This window comes from Lepisma saccharinum, chromosome 27 (genome assembly GCF_977018435.1).
Source record: "Lepisma saccharinum chromosome 27, izLepSacc3.1, whole genome shotgun sequence".
Taxonomy (NCBI): Eukaryota; Metazoa; Arthropoda; class Insecta; order Zygentoma; family Lepismatidae; genus Lepisma; species Lepisma saccharinum.
The window spans coordinates 17,131,444-17,151,583 of record NC_139255.1 but is presented as its reverse complement, the minus strand read 5'-3'; the positions used below and the strand labels follow the sequence as shown (position 1 = coordinate 17,151,583).

The 20,140-nt window shown below is 37.4% G+C and overlaps 1 pseudogene; it reads right to left on the bottom strand.

The window, feature by feature from the left end:
- Window positions 1-12,848: 12,848 nt before the first annotated feature.
- Window positions 12,849-13,316, bottom strand: LOC145980174 (puff-specific protein Bx42 pseudogene; annotated as a pseudogene).
- Window positions 13,317-20,140: the final 6,824 nt, after the last annotated feature.

The following is a 20,140-nucleotide window of genomic DNA, read 5'->3' as shown; positions in this document are numbered from 1 at the left end:
TACTGTGAGTGTCCTTTGCAAATTCACCTACCCAACCACCGAAAGTTTTTGGATACAAATCGGAACGGGGCTCGCTCCCCGACAATGTGTCATGTAATAAATGCAACAGTGATGGTACATGAGTTGTACACTTTGTAATATCTATAATTCATTAAATAGTGCTAGTAATTGAAATAATGCTGGAAAATTACCTTGATGCACATGTTATATTTGCTTTGAAAAAATATTCATTGCATATTTTCCAATTATTTACAATTTCCGTACAAAAGTTAGCAACACTGAATACAAGATTTCTATAATTTTTGTTCATAAACATATTATTTTAAGTCTTGATTCAAGAACTTACAGGCAGATATTTATGTACAAAATACCTGTGTGCAGGCACGCATCTAGAAATATTTTTCGGGGGGAGGGGTCCAAACCAAGTGTCTCAAAATAATAGTAATAATAACAATAACAGCAACAACTGTTGTTGTTTTTGTTGTTATTATTATTATTATTAAGTATATTAAATTAACTAAAATAATTATTATTAACAACAATATTAATTAAAATATTCAAATATATTTTTATTACATTAATACAGGGTGCCCCACAGAAAACCAGGAAATTTGTTTGAGCTCATTTAATATGACTGTTCCTTTGTTACACTTTGCCATATTCAATTCAAATGTTCAATATGCTTCCCATGGGCTGTTACACAACGCCGTACACGGTGTAATCAACTTGCAGTGCAATTCTGGATAGTGTCAAGATGAATATTGTTCCAAGCTTCTGTCAACACAGTTTTTAAGCAGTCAATGTCTGTGATTTCTCTCCTCTGTATTTGAACTTGGTGTAACAGTAGACCCCATATGCAAAAATCCATTACGTTAAGATCTGGACTTTTTGACGTCCAGTCATTAGGTTCAATAAAGTCAGGAGTATTGGCTCTGAGCCATGCCACAGTGTCCCTGGCTGTATGGGCCTTTGCTCCGTTCTGTTGCCACGTCCATTCATCCTGGTCCATTACTCTGTTTACGTCATGGAACATTTGGGTGCACATTTCATCTCTATAAACAACCTGGTTTACTGCTTTTTTCTTTCTTCTGTACCTTGGTAGATCTTCTTACCCAGCAACGTTGCCTTCAATAAACTGCAACTCTGTTTTGCCATGCCAGGAGACTGCACTGTAGCACATGATTGATGGCTGTTGATTATCAATTTCCACCAGCAGATCATTCTGTGAAATGTTTGTTTTAACCTGAACAGCATGATAAATTTGCTCATTTTCCCGGTTCAAAGGTGCATGAAGACTGAAACTTGCTTCATCCGAAAACCATATTTGTTTCCACTTCTCGTTTCCTTCGAAACGTTGTATCAGAGACTCACATTTTCTTTCTCGTGCTACCTGATGTGCTTCAGTAAGAACATTCCATTTTATTCTATTTATAGCACCTCAACCCCGATTCTTCAATAATGTCAAACACTGAACCCTTTGATAAGTTTAGTTCTCAGCAAATTTCACGCTGACTGGAATGTCTTCTGTTTTGTCTTGGTGGTGTCACAGCAAGGTCCAAAGCAGCCTGTTTGATGGGCGTATGAATTTGTTTGGTCCTGCCAGATCCACATTTACGAATTGCAGCAGGTGATCCTTCATTTTTAGGTACAGCCACAACATCGGAAATCTGATTTTTACTTATTGAACAAAAGAACTCTGGCAAAATGTCATTGCATTTCATCAATCCCCACGTTGGATGTTCTTTCTTGAAGAAGACAATCACCTCCCATTGGAAATTTGTTAACTGAGCCATCCTTGAATGAAAAAAAACGGAAAAAAGGATATTACACATTCACATTACAAATAAACTTCACAGTGAAACATTAACACATTAAAACAACAAAATAACGTATAAAATACAAATAACTTTAAATTTCCTGTTTTTTTGTGGAGCACCCTGTAGGTAAAAAGACAGCATAAGGATAGTGATATAACAGCAGGTATTCATTATCTAGCTTCTGTATAGTTAAGTTTAGAAAAATTTAGAAAAAAAACAAAAAAATAAAACAACTGTCCTGGCAGGAAATTAATGTCAAATAGATAAAGAATTGAATATCAGGGTGGCGACAGACCTGGAAAACCTGGAAAACCGGGAAAAGTCAGGGAATTTGAGGTATCAAAAAAAGTCAGGGAAATGTCAGGGAATTTAGTCTTCATTGACTTTTTTTATTATTTATTTATTTAAAGATATCGTTATGGAACTGCACGGGAACAGGAAATCTTGTTCGTAAGTTTCGGCCTCAACTTTTAGGCCCCTTTTATGGGCAACACAACCACGGCGCCAGAAACCAGTGATGGCAGAAAGAGAGAGAGAGAGAGAGAGAGCGAAATTTCTCTCGCTCGGGCTTCTCGGTGGGAATTTTAAATTTGAACACTCTTTGGAGGAAAATTGTTATAACTCGGGCACTATGGGAGCAATCTACTTCGGATAACTTTTGTTTTGAAGCTAAAACATCAGAGCATGCAACCGTGTACAATTCAGAACACCGGACCAAAGAAGGGAGCCCTTGGCGAAGGGGGGGGGGGGGTGCACGTCCCCCGAATTTTAATGGAAAAAACAAAAATCTGGAGTTTGCCCTCTTCTCCCACTATTTTGGGGAGAAGGCGCGAACTTTAGTATTCTTGTTAAAGAATGGACATTTCTAAAGAAAATGAAACATGTTTCATGTTCTTGGGTGCCATACAAGTTAAATAATAAGCCAAAATGTGAATTTTTTTTACGAAAAGTAGGTAATTTGCATTTTTGGAGGAAAATTGTTATAACTCGGGCACTGTGGGAGCAATCTACTTCGGATAAGTTTTGTTTTGCAGCTAAAACATCAGAGCATGCAACCGTGTACAATTCAGGATGCCAAACCGATGAAAGTGGGGTTGGGGGCGCGACCCCCGAATCTCAATGAAAAAAACATAAAAATCTGGAGTTTGACCCTTCTCCCGCTATTTGGGAAGATGGCGCGAACTTTAGTATTCTTTTCAAAGAATGGACATTTCTCAAGAGAATGAAACATGTTCCATGTTCTTGGGTGACATACAAGTTGAATAATAAGCCAAAATTTGATTTTTTTTATATTTTTTTACGAAAAATAGGTAATTTGCATTTTTGGAGGAAAATTGTTATAACTAGGGCACTATGGGAGGCATCTACTTCGGATAAGTTTTGTTTTGCAGCTAAAACATCATAGCATGCAACCGTGTACAATTCAGAATGCAGAACCGAGGAAGGGGGGTTTGGGGAAAATGCGCAAACCTTAGTATTCTCTTTAAAGAATGGACGTTTCCAAAGAGATTGAAACATGTTTCATGTTCTTGGGTGCCATACAAGTTGAATAATGAGCCAAAATGTGAAACTCTGTTCGGAAATGTGGCATGGATATGTTGCGGAGAGGGGGAGAGGTTGGTCATCAATATGAATTTCCCAGGCTTGCTCCAGACCTGTGTCAGAGTTTCCACCCAAACATAAGAGTATGAAGGTCCAAAAAGCACAGTCATTTCGTAATCAGCACCATGATACCATATGGTATCATCGAGCCAGTACGACCTTACTCTGATGATACCATATGGTATCGGGGGAGTTAAGCCTCTAAATATTACGTGAAAAATGCATTGAATTATCATTTTTTCTTGTGATTATGGGAGTAGTAAGGGAACTTGTCAACAGATAGAGCCGATAAGAGCGGGTGGTGCCGTCCGATAGTTGTCAGACGACGTAGTAAGGCATTTTGTTTGGCAAACTGAAGGAACATGGAAACAAATAGGTTCCATTGATACATACGATTTTTGTCGAATATCGCCACCTGACAAAGTATATCATGGACTGCAACATCCAACAAAAATTACATGCATAAACAAGAAGAGCTTTAGACTGCAAATGTGCTGCTGGAATTTTATTACTCTTCTGGCTCACTTCACCTTATTTAATGTAGCAGTGCTTACGAATGTTTTCTTTCATCATCCTGACGTATTACTGGTTTCACACAAGTTAACATACGTTTACAATGACATTGCACTATTCTTAGATATCAAGAAGAATCCAACAAAACGGGATATATATTGAATACTATCACGAAAATGTGAAACATAAATCTGCATTGGCGAACGTTATAAAAATTGGCAAGTGCATGCTCCCAACCTCAAATTTACTGCAACACTAGTATTGCAATGATATTAACGCCACTCTCTGCCCTGTCTGTTTAAACTCATGAGAGATGGTCATTAATAGGGAACGGAACTTTATGTGCTAAAAACTCAGAAATATTTTTTTTTTTATGTGTCATAAATGTTGAAGTATGTGATAAAAACAGGAAAATATGTAACAAAAATAAAAACATTTGGTAACAAGAACAAAATATTACATGCATTATAAACACCTGAAATCAGTTTCTAAATGCTTACCTCTTAGCGAGCTATATTTTTGGGAAGAGTTGCAGTGGATCACAATAGTTTTTTCCAAATTCTCTATTGTAAATCTGTGACGATTATCTCTAAAAAGCATCTTATATTGTGAAAAAGATCGCTCTACGTCACAAAAAACAATTCTTGCATATTTGAAGCACGAAATGTCACTAATGCTGAAGTTTTCCAAAGCTTCCTCTTCCTCTACTTCACCTCCTTCCAAAACACGTGCAATTTGGCAAAAAGTTTGAAAACCTTGGTTTTCCCCAAAAAATTCTGCACATTTAGACATTAGCACTTGAGGGTTAGATCCAGTGGGGTTAATATTTCCCCCCAATAGGATCGTAGGCAAGGTACCAGAAGTCTGCCAGCGAGCGTGTTCAAAGACAAAACAAACCTAACACTCTCGATATGAAAGAGGTGGGGAGAATAAACATTTTTCCTTCGTGGATTTCGAGGTTGCTGAAGTCAATGAGCGATTTTATGTATTTAAAATGAAAATTTGCAAAATATTTATTTACATACGGAAAACTAGAAAATGTGTTTTTATGTAAAATAAAATTTGATGTGTTGGTATATAAGGCTATGATCAGAATTTTGGCAAAAACGAGGGTCTCTATCTTATCGCAGAAAAAAAACACATTTATTTACCTAAAGTTCCGTTCCCTAGTCATTAATATCTCACTGAGTCAGGTTAATGTCCAATATTATGAAATAAAATACTAATAATAAATACGTAAATATTTTAATATATTTACTCGAATCATTCAATCATAAAAGCAAATCACTCTCTTCAAGAATTGAATTTTCTCTGCCAGCCCGCTAAATTTTCACTTTCCATCTACTGATGTATACGAGGTGTGGCCAGAAAGTGATTTCCGATTAGTAGGGACATTGATTTTTCGCAAACGCCAAAATCGTGCAAAATGGTAATTGCTGCGATGTTATGTTTAGGAATGTGCAGTGATGTCTGGACACATTTTTCGCCAGTTCAAAATATTGAAATAATGCGAATTGTTGGCGTTTTTAGCGATTTTTTTAAAAGAAATGTCCTAAAACAACGAAAAATTCCATGAAATCCAACATTCTTGTCTTTTCTAGGCCATGTTTGTGTACATAGAATATGCAAGTTTTCCAACATTTTACTCAAGAGTAAACTATAGAGTTATACGTACATGGAATAATTCCGACAACCACATTAAATCATGTATTTCCCACGATTTTTTCAACTTCTATCAAAACCATTTATATCACAGAGCAAAGTGGCAGGGTTCTACCTGGAGATCGAGTGCGTATCTACCGTCAACACGTGAGCCACATATTCGTATTTGTCGCACGAGATATGTTTTGAATTACCAAGCTAAGTGCGCACCATCGGCATTTGTCGAGCGAGCAATAATGGAGCTCAGTCGTTAGGGCGTCGGACTACTATGCAAGAGACCCGGGGTCGTACCCTGCGGGGGAGAACAGGGATGTTTTCTACCTATTCAAACTGCTCCGGCACCCACCCAGCATCATATGAAGCTGGTACCTTGAGGAAACTTTGAGGGATAAAGGTAGCCAGGAGCGTGGTGCTGACAACATCACCCCCAGCTTCAGCCGTGATCATGAAAGTGTGGGCCCCAACTCCATACCCCTATACACCTTCATGGAAAAGTGCAAGGGAGCACTTTACTTTTAGTTCCTCAAAAATCTGTTCCAACATATCAAACTGTCACGAAAATATGTAGACTATGTGACCTACAATTTAAAATAATAGTGTAAAAGCACAATAGAGTATTAAGTTTCGGTATATTTGGCAGATAAATATTCTACAACACAAACGCGAATTTTGGGAAACGTAACACTAACAAGTCAAAAAAAGATAATACCAATTTTTGGTGCCATAATATATCGGTATCTGTCACGTGAGATTGATTGATTTTAATTTTTTGGGTGTGTCGCCACTAATGGTCATTATGCATCCTTCAGCATATACGGAGAAAATTCCATTATCTAAAATCCTTACCTTAAAATTAAAAAAGGGGTATGGAAAATAACTTTCCCAAAATAACTTTCAAGATATCACTCTCGCTAAGAGGCGTATGCCATGTGACTTACAATTTAAAACAGTAGTTTAAAAAACACCACGAAGGTATAATTTCAGATATTTGCCAGAAAATGCACTAAATAAAAATGTGAATTTTGGAAAAAATAACACCGTATACTAAAAAATAAAAAAATAAGAAAATACACCAATTTGAAAAAAAAATCAAGGTCCCTACCGATTAGGCATAAATAAAACAAGAATATCAGTTGTAATTTATTACATTAGTAACGGTGAGAGTCCTAACCTAATTTTCGACTAACCACCACCGTTGTTCTGGCATTTGTTGTAGCATGGCACTAAATTTTGTACGCCCATGGTATATGTGTCTGACAGCAAAGACTGGAACTATCTCTACCGCAGTGTAGCTGTCAAACCCTTGTCCTGCCAGAAAACTCTTCAGTTAAACAAAGAGATGAAAGTCGGTTCATGCAAGGCCAGGGCTGTACAGGGAGTGGTCCAAGATCTCTCACCTGAAGTGATGCAAAGGGCTCGCGTGTACTCAGCTGTATGGTGTTGTGCACATTCGATTGGCCTCCCGTGAATTGTCTGCACCATCGTCTGACCATACTATCACTCACAACGTCCGGTCTGCACACCTCACACGATTGCTGTTGGCTCTGTGCCAGATTCTGAGCATGCAAAAATCTGATTACTACACGTAGGCTACATCGCAGTCGGTGGAAGACTGTACAAGAGCTGCAATCTTTAACCTAGAACTGTCCTAAAACGGCTGCATTGCAACTGTACCAGATTACAGCTACATGCTACTTCTTCCTGCCTGCATGTGAGTGTGTCTATCTCTGACCACTAGTGCTGCGTATAGGCAACATTGGAGCTTTTTTACAGGATGCCAGTCCTATATGAACTTTAAGAAGCTTTTATTATTAGTGTATTCCTGTTTTAATGTGTGATTAGCTAAATCAGGTACCTATACAATGCAATTCTATAAATTCCTTGCGTTAAATTTCTAATACCTACATACCCTTTTCGTCAGCAATAATGGTATAACTGCATGTTGTCAGTTTCACAGTACTTCACTTGGATATACTGTACTGAAGCAGAAATCCCATTGATAATGTAAGGAAATATCACACTTTATTTTGTTCGATTCAATTGTTTCACATATGCAAGAGTTAAGTTGTTTGCTTTACAGAGAAGAGAGAAGTAGCTTTATGCATTGAAAAATGAGTCTGCACTCATGGTTCTTTGCAAGCAGAGGGTTCCAAACCTCAGTGGAAATATCAACATATAATACCGAGAATGTATAAGGAAACTGAAAAATTACAAATTGTATTTCTTAATCAATCACTCTTCACTCTTATCTCATTTAGTCGTAACTTTAAAAATAATCTAGTATTTTATTTTAAACTTACTGCGTATGACAAAATTCCGTAATCCTTCCCTAGCTTGTGAATTGTTATAATTTTCCAAATTCACTATTTTGCAGTTTGAATTCAAATCATAGAGAATAGAGAAAAATTAAGTCAATTTCATAGAAGATAATATTGGTCCTACTTAACAAATCCATGCCTGGATCTGTATGAGTTTATTATTTCTATTTTCAAAAACATCGATTTAGTTTATTTTGTAATTGTCAGGGAAAAATATAAATTTTGTCCTGGAAAAGCTGGAAAAGTCAGGGAATTTCATTTCTGCTTGTTTGTAGCCACCCTGAATATTTATTGAATAAAAAAGTGATGTTAGATCCAGTTGATGAAAAGTAAATTTCATGGTAATATTTTATGCATGTTATTATAAGTAGTAATACATCTTGCATGAATCGTCTTTGGTACTGTCATTCAAAGTCGTATGATCCCAATATAATCCTTGCCTGTCAATAAGTTTGACCGAAATAAATAACAAACAAGTATATTTTCATAATTTAATTTTAGTTATTTTATAATTTTATTATTCAATTTTATAACTTAGCGTTACCAGCCATACCCGGAAACCCTATCCTAGGAAGTCTTTGGGGGGGGGGGGAGTGGGGAAGGGAAACCCCCCTGGACCCCCTAAATACATCCTTGCCTGTGTGGTATGATTGAATATTTGATGCATAAAAGTAAACAATTGAAAATTTGTTCATTTCTCTTGCATACATACATCTGCAACTTCTTTCAGGTCTATTGAAATTGAAAATAGTACCTTGCTTACCTTGAAAAGTGTAAACATAACATTGTCAAAAAAAATTGACACAGCTAATGCCACAACAATGGCTAACAACTGTACACAAGAAGAGAAACTTTTGCATGGGCACTCACAAAATGGACTTCCAAACCCCTGCCCTCTGTTGGTAGTTGGATACACTGCAGTGAGTTGATCTTCACATATCTCATCAGTGGCTGCATGTGAAAGTGGACAAACATAGACTAAAAAGAAAGGAAGGGCTACTTCAAAAGTACTGTCAGTCCTGAAGGGTTAATTTAATTTCACCTATCTTGTGCTTGTAACAATCACAGACAAGCTGTATTACAGAACATGTTCCATATTCATTAGCAGGGTGGTTTTTGAAGGAGGGAAATTCCCCCTTTGGTTTGCACGTGATTTTCGGTGCTAGAAGAATGAAAATCATCAAGTTAAGTTGGCAGTTAAATGATTTGTTAGTGAGCTCAAGTTAAAGTGTTGAAATTTGACACAATTGAGTATATGTAAAAGATATACAATCCAAGATGACAGGTTAGCATGTCATCGGATGTGCGTGGGCTGTTAAAAAAAGACTGGACTTTTGCAATACAAACTTTATTACCGCAATTACAGCACCTTGAATATGTAGTGTGGAAAACGGCACTGTTCTGGGCACTCTCGCAGGTTCCACTCGAATGTGATACCACTAGAGGCACTGTTGTCGGCCCTGCTACGTGGTATTCATCTGCTTATAATGGAAGTAAATTGTTTTTGCGCTGCAATGTCTGATTCTTTTACAAGAAGCATTTCAATGAACGTGATAATTGCTATGATATTTGGTACAGTGGTCGTGAAGATATTAACGAACATTCTAGACAGTCAACCACGGCCTATTATCATGACTTTCATTAATAATATGGGAAAAAATATACGGGTGGAATATTCTTGGTAAGCAAATTTTGTGTGCGAAATTATTATTATCATCATCATTTCTTTTAAAGATATACACACTGAAGCATTTGTATTTTTGATATTTACTGTCTCTTTTCTTTCACTTGAAACTAATCGAAGAAATGATGATAACTGATGATTGCATGAAACGACAAAGGGAAACCCACAAAACTTCATTAGTGCCATCGACATGAGTGTAAGGAAACTTTCACAACAATGAGACAAATTACACAGGATGTTCACACTGATGTGACTAGTTGCAGACACTTCCAGACTGTAAAATAGCATTCATTGCCCATGAGGGTCCAAACAGCAAGCCGTTCAGAAAGCGATACGTTCAGCACATGTTCATATGTCGTATTCGCGTGCTACTTGTTACTTCGGTCGGAAAGTTGCTTAAAGGAAGGGTACTAGTCCGAAGCGACATGCCACAGGGAGAGTTCCCAACGAAGTGACAAGTGACATGGTGCCTTCAATCTATTAGCAAGCGTTTGCTGCTAATTGTGTGAATAACAAATCTAGGCGATACGATAAACCACACATTACAACAACAGATCTAGGCAACACGATAAACCACACATTACAACAACAGATCTAGGAGACACAATAAACTGCATGTTACAACAGATCTAGGCGACACGATAAGCTGCATGTGTTGCTTTGTCGCTTGCGTGTCACTCAAACTGGGCCATTTCCTCAATAGCTTGCAACGTGTTGCCGTGGTTTGTTATTCCTGCATGTGTGATACAATGAGTGTCTTGCTTTAGGGAGTTTGCGCACCAAAGGGACAAGCAGCACTCGACACTTATCGCTTGAGGATTTCACCAACCAAACGCTGGCCTGTGCTGCCCCTTCATGCTGCTACGGTTTGAAACGTTGCTCTTTATTGGCTTTATTAATCCTAAATTAATGTGCACAAGGAGGCCATCATTTTATTCTTCATTTAGTTTGGTTTCAGAAAGTGAACTGACATTGAATATTTTCCAGTACTGATGATGAACTACTGATATAAAATTTACCGATTCTGATAACTAAGCCAATACAAAATTGCAAATGATTCTTGAAGAACAATCATTCAGCTCCTCACTCAATTAATGTATGTAAGCAAGTGATTCAATATGATTACTTTAATAATGAACTGCGTATTTAGACATTTATTTACAAGAGCATTATCAGTAATATTATTGATACACAGATATACCCATACCGATAGAGTAACAATTGAAGGGCTCGGGTGTAAAACATGGTAAGTGACATTTTGGTCATTTTTGAGTTTCAAAGTAAAATGTGCCATCCTTCAATTTTCGAGTGAAATTGCCATGTGATACAATTTTCATTGGACTCGGTGAAGTCTTCTGAAATTGGTAAACACAACACGAAAACAATTCATCTATAGTATAGCTTCTAATAACCGTTTTTCTTGATGAACTCGGAAGTTACCAAAATGTCACTTATCATGTTTCACACGAGTCCTTCAATTAGTCTGCTGGGTCCCCAGTCATGTAAGCATCAAGGGGAACGAAGGAGCTGATGCTACTGCTACCACTTCATTCCTGTTCTCTCCCACCGAGAAGACACAGCAGTCTCACACATTGCCATTTCCTGCAATAGCTGTACCCTCCATTGTACGGTACCTGTAACTTTGTTTTAAGTGTTCGGCACATTCTAATCGTACATCCATGTTGGGAGATGATGACAATGTTTAACGAAATGTTTTTATCTTTTTGAGAAGAGCAGGGTCTTTTACACAGTTTCTGAGGAAACTCTTAGGCTATCCTTGCCTTTTTTAAATTTCGTGTTTATTCTATGGAAGTCCCTTTTCAACTTGCATTTTTAACCTTTGCCAAAGGTCTCTTTACACCCCTTTTTATTTTTTAAATTTTAAGGTAAGGGTTTTAATAAGGGGATTATACCCATACACTTAGAAGGGTGCAAAATAGCCACAGAGGCTGAAGCAACCAAAAATTTGAAATGTATCAGTCAGCTAATCTCTAATATGTTATGGCTAGACCTCGAAGTTTTAAGTTCTTAAAAGTGTGCTTTTAGGTTCCTAAAATGGGGTCTAAAAATCCTAAGATAGGTTCTAAAAATCTGCAATTAGGTTCGAAAATCCTGAAGTAGGTTCCAAGAAAACTTAAGATGGTTCAAAATTCGTGAAAAATGCTGATTAGGTATGATCATTAAAAACAAAATTTCAAAAGAAATTTTAGTTCTATATGTAACAACCAAAACCAAATTTTCATTTGTATATATTTTCAAAATTACAAACAAATTACTGTAATACTATACTTGTACTGTTAGCAACAGTTACTTGTTGATATGAAGAATGCTGCACAGTACCAGGTGACTATTCACCGGGAATTCCTTGAATTCTGGGAAACGTTAATTTGCAAGCCATGAATGTCACAAAGCATCGAACTGACACGGAAGTGAGCAAGGCTACACAGATGAGAAGTTTGCATGCACTTTGGACCATGCAGGTAACAGTGGCACCAGACATTTTGATTCGTAAAAATCAGCATTGACTTGGAGGGAGGGAAATCTACAGAATGTATGTTTCAAACATGTTAGTCATTGAATTTTTTCGGTACCAAACCAAGCGAATACCTCTGTGTCATACAAAAATTCTGATCATAATTTAGGTTCTAACAAGCAAAATAGGTTATTTTAGATTCTATAAAACTTCATCAGTTACGTGTTTTAATAAAACACTGACGTAACTTGTTATTTCTTATTTACCTGCAAAGAAAAAAATAGGTTACCCTTTGTAGCCTGAATTTTTGTTATGGAACAAAAAGGCAGTTTGAAATATTTATATGTATGGGTAAGTCTTCCATTGGCAGGATTGACAACAAAACATCATCTGACATTGTATTAATATTAATTACAATTAATGGGACCTGAGAGTCCCGACATTCCATTAACGTCTTGTGTATAAACAGAGAACTGATATATTAGATGTTCTTGGTTATAAAATATTTTCTCCTTTCAACACTTGCATGCAAGATATCTACACCCTACATGTTACTGTAAGCCTTGTTGTGTTGTGTGATTTCTTATGTATACATGCACAAGACATACAAAATACGTAGGTTCAAATTAAACAATAACTTTAATACATGGAAGCCATTTACGTACATCTTACACACTGTTACTATAACAACCAATCAATAACATACTATAAAATACAAATTCTTCTTCTTCCTCTTATCCTGTGTCTATCATCTCCTCCTGGAGTATCTTTTTTTTGTTTCAAGTGCTGGTCTTACCATATCTATCAGGAGGTCTCCTAAGTCTATTCGATCTTCTGAGTGGTGCATGCCTAGCGTCTGTGTTTGGTTGGTTTTCGTTATCTCTTCCCTCTGCATCCTTAGGTCTCTTGCTAGCTCTTCTATCTAGAGTCAAAAACTGGTCCACACCGAAAGGATCATCTTCATCTTTCTCAAACTGAACAGGTGTGCTGCGTGGTGCTCCATGGTCCGTGACACCGAATTCCTTGTCTGGGACAAATCTGTTTGTTTTCATTATTTTCTCGAAATCATCTCCATTCACAGCGTTGTCCAGATATCTTGATGGTCTGTAAATATGTTGGCTCAGAGTTCCTGCATCCCTCCAAGGTTTATCATACAGGTTGTACGCTTCGTCATCTTCGTACCCACTGTCCAACCCCTTTGATTGGTTGAACAGCTTCTGGTCAAACTGGGTGTCGTCACTGGCCATGCTCTTAGCTGGCATTCCAATGGCATTCTCCCTGTCTCTCCGGAGCTTCGATCTTTTATGTCCCTAATATCGCAGGTGGTCACGTTCCCTTGATTCCTTATCTTTCTGGGTAAGTTTCTTCTCCAGCTGCGCTCTCAAACCTTTACTTTCCGGTATTTTTGTATTAATATCTGCGTTGTAATTTCGTCCGGACCCCGTATTTATGAACATTGTGTTACATTGTGCTAACAAGTTCCTCCAACCTGGATGAATACTGTCGAGCCATGAACGTCCAATCAACGGATAACGCAGTTCTTCTTCACACAATATAACCGGTAATTTATACAATACATCATTCAATGATAAATCAATGAAAGCTTGACCTTTCAACTTCAAAGTATTATTATTCACACCTCGTAACTTAAGTGTAGTGAATTGTGTTCGCCGATGAGGAAACATTTTTTTGAAAGACTTGGTATTGAACAGCGTAACTGTAGATCCAGTATCTAGTTCACATTGTATAATTCGTTTATCAATACACAGATTAACTACGCACGGTTCCACTGACATAAGAACATTAGTGCCATCTACAACTTTTGTCTTTGGCTTGAAACTAACGCTCCTTGCTTTTGAACGATTGAGCGTAGCATCTTCCACTTGTGAATTGTCTGTGCTTCATGAAATAGTGCAAGTATTATCTTTTGGCGGATGAGAATCACTAACTTCAACGTGCAATAAAGACAAACCATGAAATTCATTATGTATGCTTTTTTCACCAACAATAGCGTCTAAAGGTTTAATATTCGACTTAGAAGTTTGATCCGAGGTAATTGTCTTACTCGTAAGTTTATGGTTCTTTTTCCTAAACTTGCATTTTACATGCCAATGACCTTTCTTTTTGCAAAATGAACATATCGAATATTTTGCTGGACAATGTCCAAGATCATGCCTTCTGGAGCATCTATCACATTCTTTAGTGCTTTTATAACTTCTATTCCGAGGAGTAACAAAGTTATTTTTGCTTGCTTGCGAGGACTGGAAACATGGTTTAAATTTCTGTGTCCCAGCAAATGCAACTACATTAGAACTACATTCCTTTTCACGATGTGCGAACATTTGTGTTTCCCGTTCAATTAATTCCATTTGAAGTACAATAACTTGACATTTTGCTGGAGTCAATGTAGGTTCATACAGTAATTTCTTTCTAATGGCGTCAGACCGAACACCTACAATTATTTGGTCTACAATGGCTTCCTGTAAGTACTGGCCAAAACTACATTTTAGTGCTTGTTCCTTAACATGTACCATAAATCGTGTTGCATGCTCGCCGCTTTCCTGCTTGCACTGTCTGAACTTGAAACGTTCCACATATTTGTTTATAATCTGTCCATAATGTTTAAGCAGATTGTCCTTGAGGGTCAAATACGTTTGCCGTTCGACTGGTTCAGGTGCTAGGATAGTCTTGAGCACTTTGAATGTTTCAGGTCCTATAACTGCAATCAGTATGGGTACCTTCCTGGCTTCATTAACATCATGAGCCAAGCAAGACTGTTCGAACCTCGTTAAATAATCTTCTATTTCTTCCGAATCTGGCCGGAACTCAGAGAATAAATTCAAACCGAACATATTCATAATTGTGGTCAACTAAATATCACAATATCTTAAACACAATCCGTATCACACTGATTTAAACTTTGTTCTTGTACAATTATTGTAATCTACGCCGTAGACACAATTTGTATCGCACTGATTTGAATTTGCCTTGTACAATTATTGTAAATACTACACAAACCGAGCAATCTTGGTTTCTTACCGTAGAAATTGATCAAGCCGACACAATTTCTCCTTGCATAAACCTATGCTGGAATGATGATCGTCGCGTACTCTTCGTGACGTCTTCATCCATACTCCTCCTTACGAAGAATCACCAAGAATATCCTACCGACTGCGCCATAGATGTAAGCCTTGTTGTGTTGTGTGATTTCTTATGTATACATGCACAAGACATACAAAATACGTAGGTTCAAATTAAACAATAACTTTAATACATGGAAGCCATTTACGTACATCTTACACACTGTTACTATAACAACCAATCAATAACGTACTATAAAATACAAATTCTTCTTCTTCCTCTTATCCTGCGTCTATCAGTTACATGTTTTGGAAGAAACTTCTTAGAAGACAATTATACAGGGAGGTTATTTCAGTCGTTTACCGCGAGAGTGTCGGCCACCTGGCAGCTCAGTCATGCAGCAGGTCCCGGCAAATTGCGTTACAGGAAGTCCATAACAGAAACTGCTTGTTTTGTAATGTTTCCACTTTTCACAATTACAGTTACAAGTACAATTGAAATAAGCACATACCTTGTCGCAAGGATGCTGGAAAAGGTGTCCTCCCAAATACAAATGTTTCTGGCACCTTATTTCTGACATCTAATCTTAGATTAGACATCACTACTTTATCCTCAGTTGACAGAAAGGGAAGACAGCATCCCGGTGCATAAAGCAAACCGAAAACGTAAAATTATATTTAAAAGTAATAATAATGATGATCACTAACCTCCTGTGTTATAAGAGATGTTGAAAATGACCTCCTTCAACAGCAGTACAACACGTTTCTTAGGTTCAAGAGATCCTGTCTCTCATAATTGCCTGACTACTTTTCTGCAAGAGTTCGTTTTCATGTAATTATCATACATAAAAACTCTTTGTTCAAGACTATATTTGTTTAGCGGCATAACTAATGAATGAATAACAATTAACACACAATGAAGCACTGAATAGCACACCAGCTAGATAACACAGTATAAACAATACACGTACTGATAAACGCAAACAGAAGTGAACATGAACGTACACTCACTACGTCTGGTAGCCGACAGTGTTGCTAACCATTTTTCGGCATTGTCCCTACAGACGTATTCAAAATGTCCCTACAACTGACCAAATGTCCCTACGCCAAGTAAAGCAACTAAAAAAAACAACACCTCATGAGCATGCAAAACAGAAGATAAAATATATACATTTACTTACCAAATCTTTCTGCTCGGTGCTTCCACAATTAATGAAGGAGGGAATTTACAATACAGGACCCCTCCTCGATTGTTGTAATAATTCGCATACTCTCTAATTGAGGCCTCTTAATCACGAATTTGAAGTTAAAATTTGTGGGTCACGTGTAGAAATTGCAAAATAAGTGAAATTGAGTGGTGCTCATTATTTACCGGAAGATTTTGTGTTTCCTATACTTAAAACGAAATATACATTCCTGATATTACTACAACCCCAAATTTTAACTATGTTTACCTATTCTAACCTAACCTTACCGTGAATGGTTCGTGGGGCTATCTGTCAATGGTTTATGGGGCTACCCGTGCATGGTTTTTCGACTCCAATTTTAACTATGTTTGCCTTGCCTAACCTAACTTAACCTAACCTTACCGAGAATGGTCAGTGAGGCTATCGTGAATGGTTTTGCTCTAATTGTGATTACGAACCAATAAAAAATCGTATTTTCGTAATACTTTAACGGCAAACATTCATCATCGAAGATGCCATTTTCGTATCCTGCAATTTTACGGTTGATGCACTGTTCCCAAACTTACCTGTAATCAAATCAGTCCACATTCCACATGTTCTTCTACATCGTGATTGTCACTGTCACATGTAAGCACCTTTTTTTGGCAAAATACCGAAATCCATAAGTTTATTAATTAGCCCATGACCATCCTCCTGCACACTCCACCTAACAATCTGTACAACATTAACAACTTTTTTTACTGTTCTCTTCCGCCATTCTTACACGATCCATGTTCTCCAAGTATGAAATCAACAGTGTGGCAACGCTGTAGACAGCGAAATTAATTGCGAACGTCAATTATTCATATCAACAAATATGGCTACTATACTTGTATACATAGAATCATTGCGAGAATTGAAAAGCTTATTTTACAACTTCTACATGTTAATGAACAATTTTTTCACCTCATCCCAACATGTTAACTTGAGATAAATCATCACAACTAATTATTTCGTGAGTATAAGACGTAGCATCGAAATTACAGAAGGGTCCCGTATTGTAAATTCTTGCCTTAATGAATAATGTTGAGTCGTTTACTGTTGATTATGTTTGAAGTAATACATGCTGCTGCTGTGAAGAGATAGATGTTGGTTGGTGATATATATGCTGCATTTCCTGCAGTCTTTAACAATTCTGGTCCCATTTTATTTCTCTTTTTTGTTTTTGTTTCACTTAACATTGAAAATATTCTTTCCATTTCCACGTTAGAATGTGGCAATGTTAGCACTATTTTTGCGAGAGGAAATGTTTTCAAAAAAGAACTTGCTTTGAAAGTTCTTTGTAACCCATAACATGTTCCAAAATTCTGATGGAGATTTGTTAGTTAGTTCTTTTTTCTCCTCCTCGCTAAAGTATCCAGATAAACTAATCCATTCATTCCAAACCGAGCACGAAGAAAGTGCAACTGACTGGCGAGTAAGCTTTGCACCTTTGCACAATAAAATGTTATTTTCCAAGATTGAAAAAAGGCCCTACGTTTTCCCTCATTTGGTAAAATCTGTCCCTACGTCCCTACGTGGCGAAATATAGTGAAAAGTCCCTATGCATAGGGAAATGGCCCTACGGTTGGCATCACTGCCGACAGGTGTCGCATTCATGCAGTATGAAGCGCCCTCTTGCAGCTGACAACTCCCCTGATAGCTGCCGGCACTCTCGCGACAATTGAGGATAAAGAAGTAATGTTTAATCTAAGGTTAGATGTCAGAATTAAGGTGCCAGAAATATTTGTATTTGGGAGGACACCTTTTCCAGCATCCTTGCAACAAGGTACGTGCTTATTTCAATTGTAATTGTAACTGTAATTATGAAAAGTGGAAACCTTACAAAATAAGCAGTTTCTGTTACGGACTTCCTGTAACTCAATTTGCGGGGACCTGTTGCATGACGGGGCTGCCGAGCGGCCGACGCTCTCGCGGTAAACGACTGAAATAACCTCCCTGTATGAATTAAGAGACAAATGAGCAAGAAATAGTAAATAACAAGAGTCATCACTCTTGACCTGCCATCAGTGGTGTACCATGGATTTTGGTAAGGGGATAGTTACATGTACATTTTTTAGTAGGCAGCCCTTATTTTCCATCTTTCCCACCTTTTTGATGGTCTTTTTTAAAAATACTAAGCCAAAGGGGTGGGGGTTATGACCCACCACCAATGCCCCCTTTGGGCATGCCTGTACCTTACATTTATCGCTGTTATCCTCAAATGGTGTGTCTACATCCGACAGATTTTCTGCCAGTCACCTATTAATATCTTGATGGATATGAATATTTGTGCCATAGCCTACAACACCAAAAAGAATCTGTCTAAAACATTGGGGTGTACAAGGAGGCATGGTTGGTGGGAGTCATAGCTCCCATTTGGCCCAGAATAAGAGTTGACTGCTAAGAAAAAGTGTATATACCACCTGTTCCAAAAATCCTGGGCACGCCACTAGTTTAGAAGTGAGGATAATATATTAAGTTTTTTTCAGGCGAAGTAGACAAGGTGATGTTTTGCTCATAAAACAACTTTCCGATCATATTTAGCCAAAATTATTTTATAACGATATTTATATGAGATAAGAATAAGATATAAAAAGTCTGGCATACTTACACATATTTTAATATCAAATGTTCATAAATTTAGGACCACTGCACTGACGCATAGGTCTAAGAAATTGCTCACTACGGCCTTGCATATACTTCCAGCGGCACCTGCCATTTGTTGTGAGTAGCAATCACTGCAATCAACAGGGATGCACAAGTCCAACTGAGTCAGAAACCAACTGTGCCATGTAGCTATCATTTGTAGGATGTGGGACTTTAAAGTCCCGTCAGTTAATAATGGTTAAAAACCTAAAATCCGAGGTCTAGTTATGTCCAGTGATCAGAACGCTACATTTTAAAAGTAGCTTCGCTACAGCTACAGCTACTCTTCCAAAATGTAGCTTCGCTACAGCTACAACTACATTTACCAAAAAGTAGCTCGCTACGCTACTCGCTACTTCGCTACTTTTTGCGCTACTTCTGCATAAAAAAAATGAAAACAACCATATGGGTATTAAAAAAATCCCCTACTATACATCCACCAACTCATCTGAAGCCCTAGCACGGGAGCAGTGGCGCTAGTTAAAGCTACGGGGAAGCCTGTAGTTCGCATATTTTCCGAGGTTTCAGAAAGCTTGGTGGATCTATACTGGTAAATAGATTCTGTTATTCATTATCATGATTCCAGTCATTCGATAATTTTGATAGCAGTGTTACTTCAGTTACTTATTTTTACTATAGTTTTTGAGAATACCATACCTATGCAAGTGGCATATTAATTCAAATTTGATATATGAATATTCCAATTAGGGTGTTACCCAAATTAATGATTACAACTATACACAAATAAAATTTGGTAGGATTACGTATTTATGTTCACCTCAACATATTTTTCTTGAGAATAAATATTTCATTTTTTATAGACTGATATGAAGTCAGCATTTTGAATGAAAAGTACCTGGAGCCCTTTGACTACAAAAGGGCCCCAGGTTCGATACCCAGTGGAGGCACATAGTGGTTAGGATCCAGTCTCGATCAGCTTATCTATGCATAAAATGGACTCAAAACGAAAACTAGGAAAAACCTCAAGTTGGGAGGATGAGATTCTCCATTCCCCACACTGCTCATCATTCATCATTCTTCCTCGTCCTCACAATTAGCCGAAAGTGGCAGAAAGCGACTATAGATAAGAGAATAATTAAATAAACCATTCATCCTTCATTGTCATAATTGAGAGAA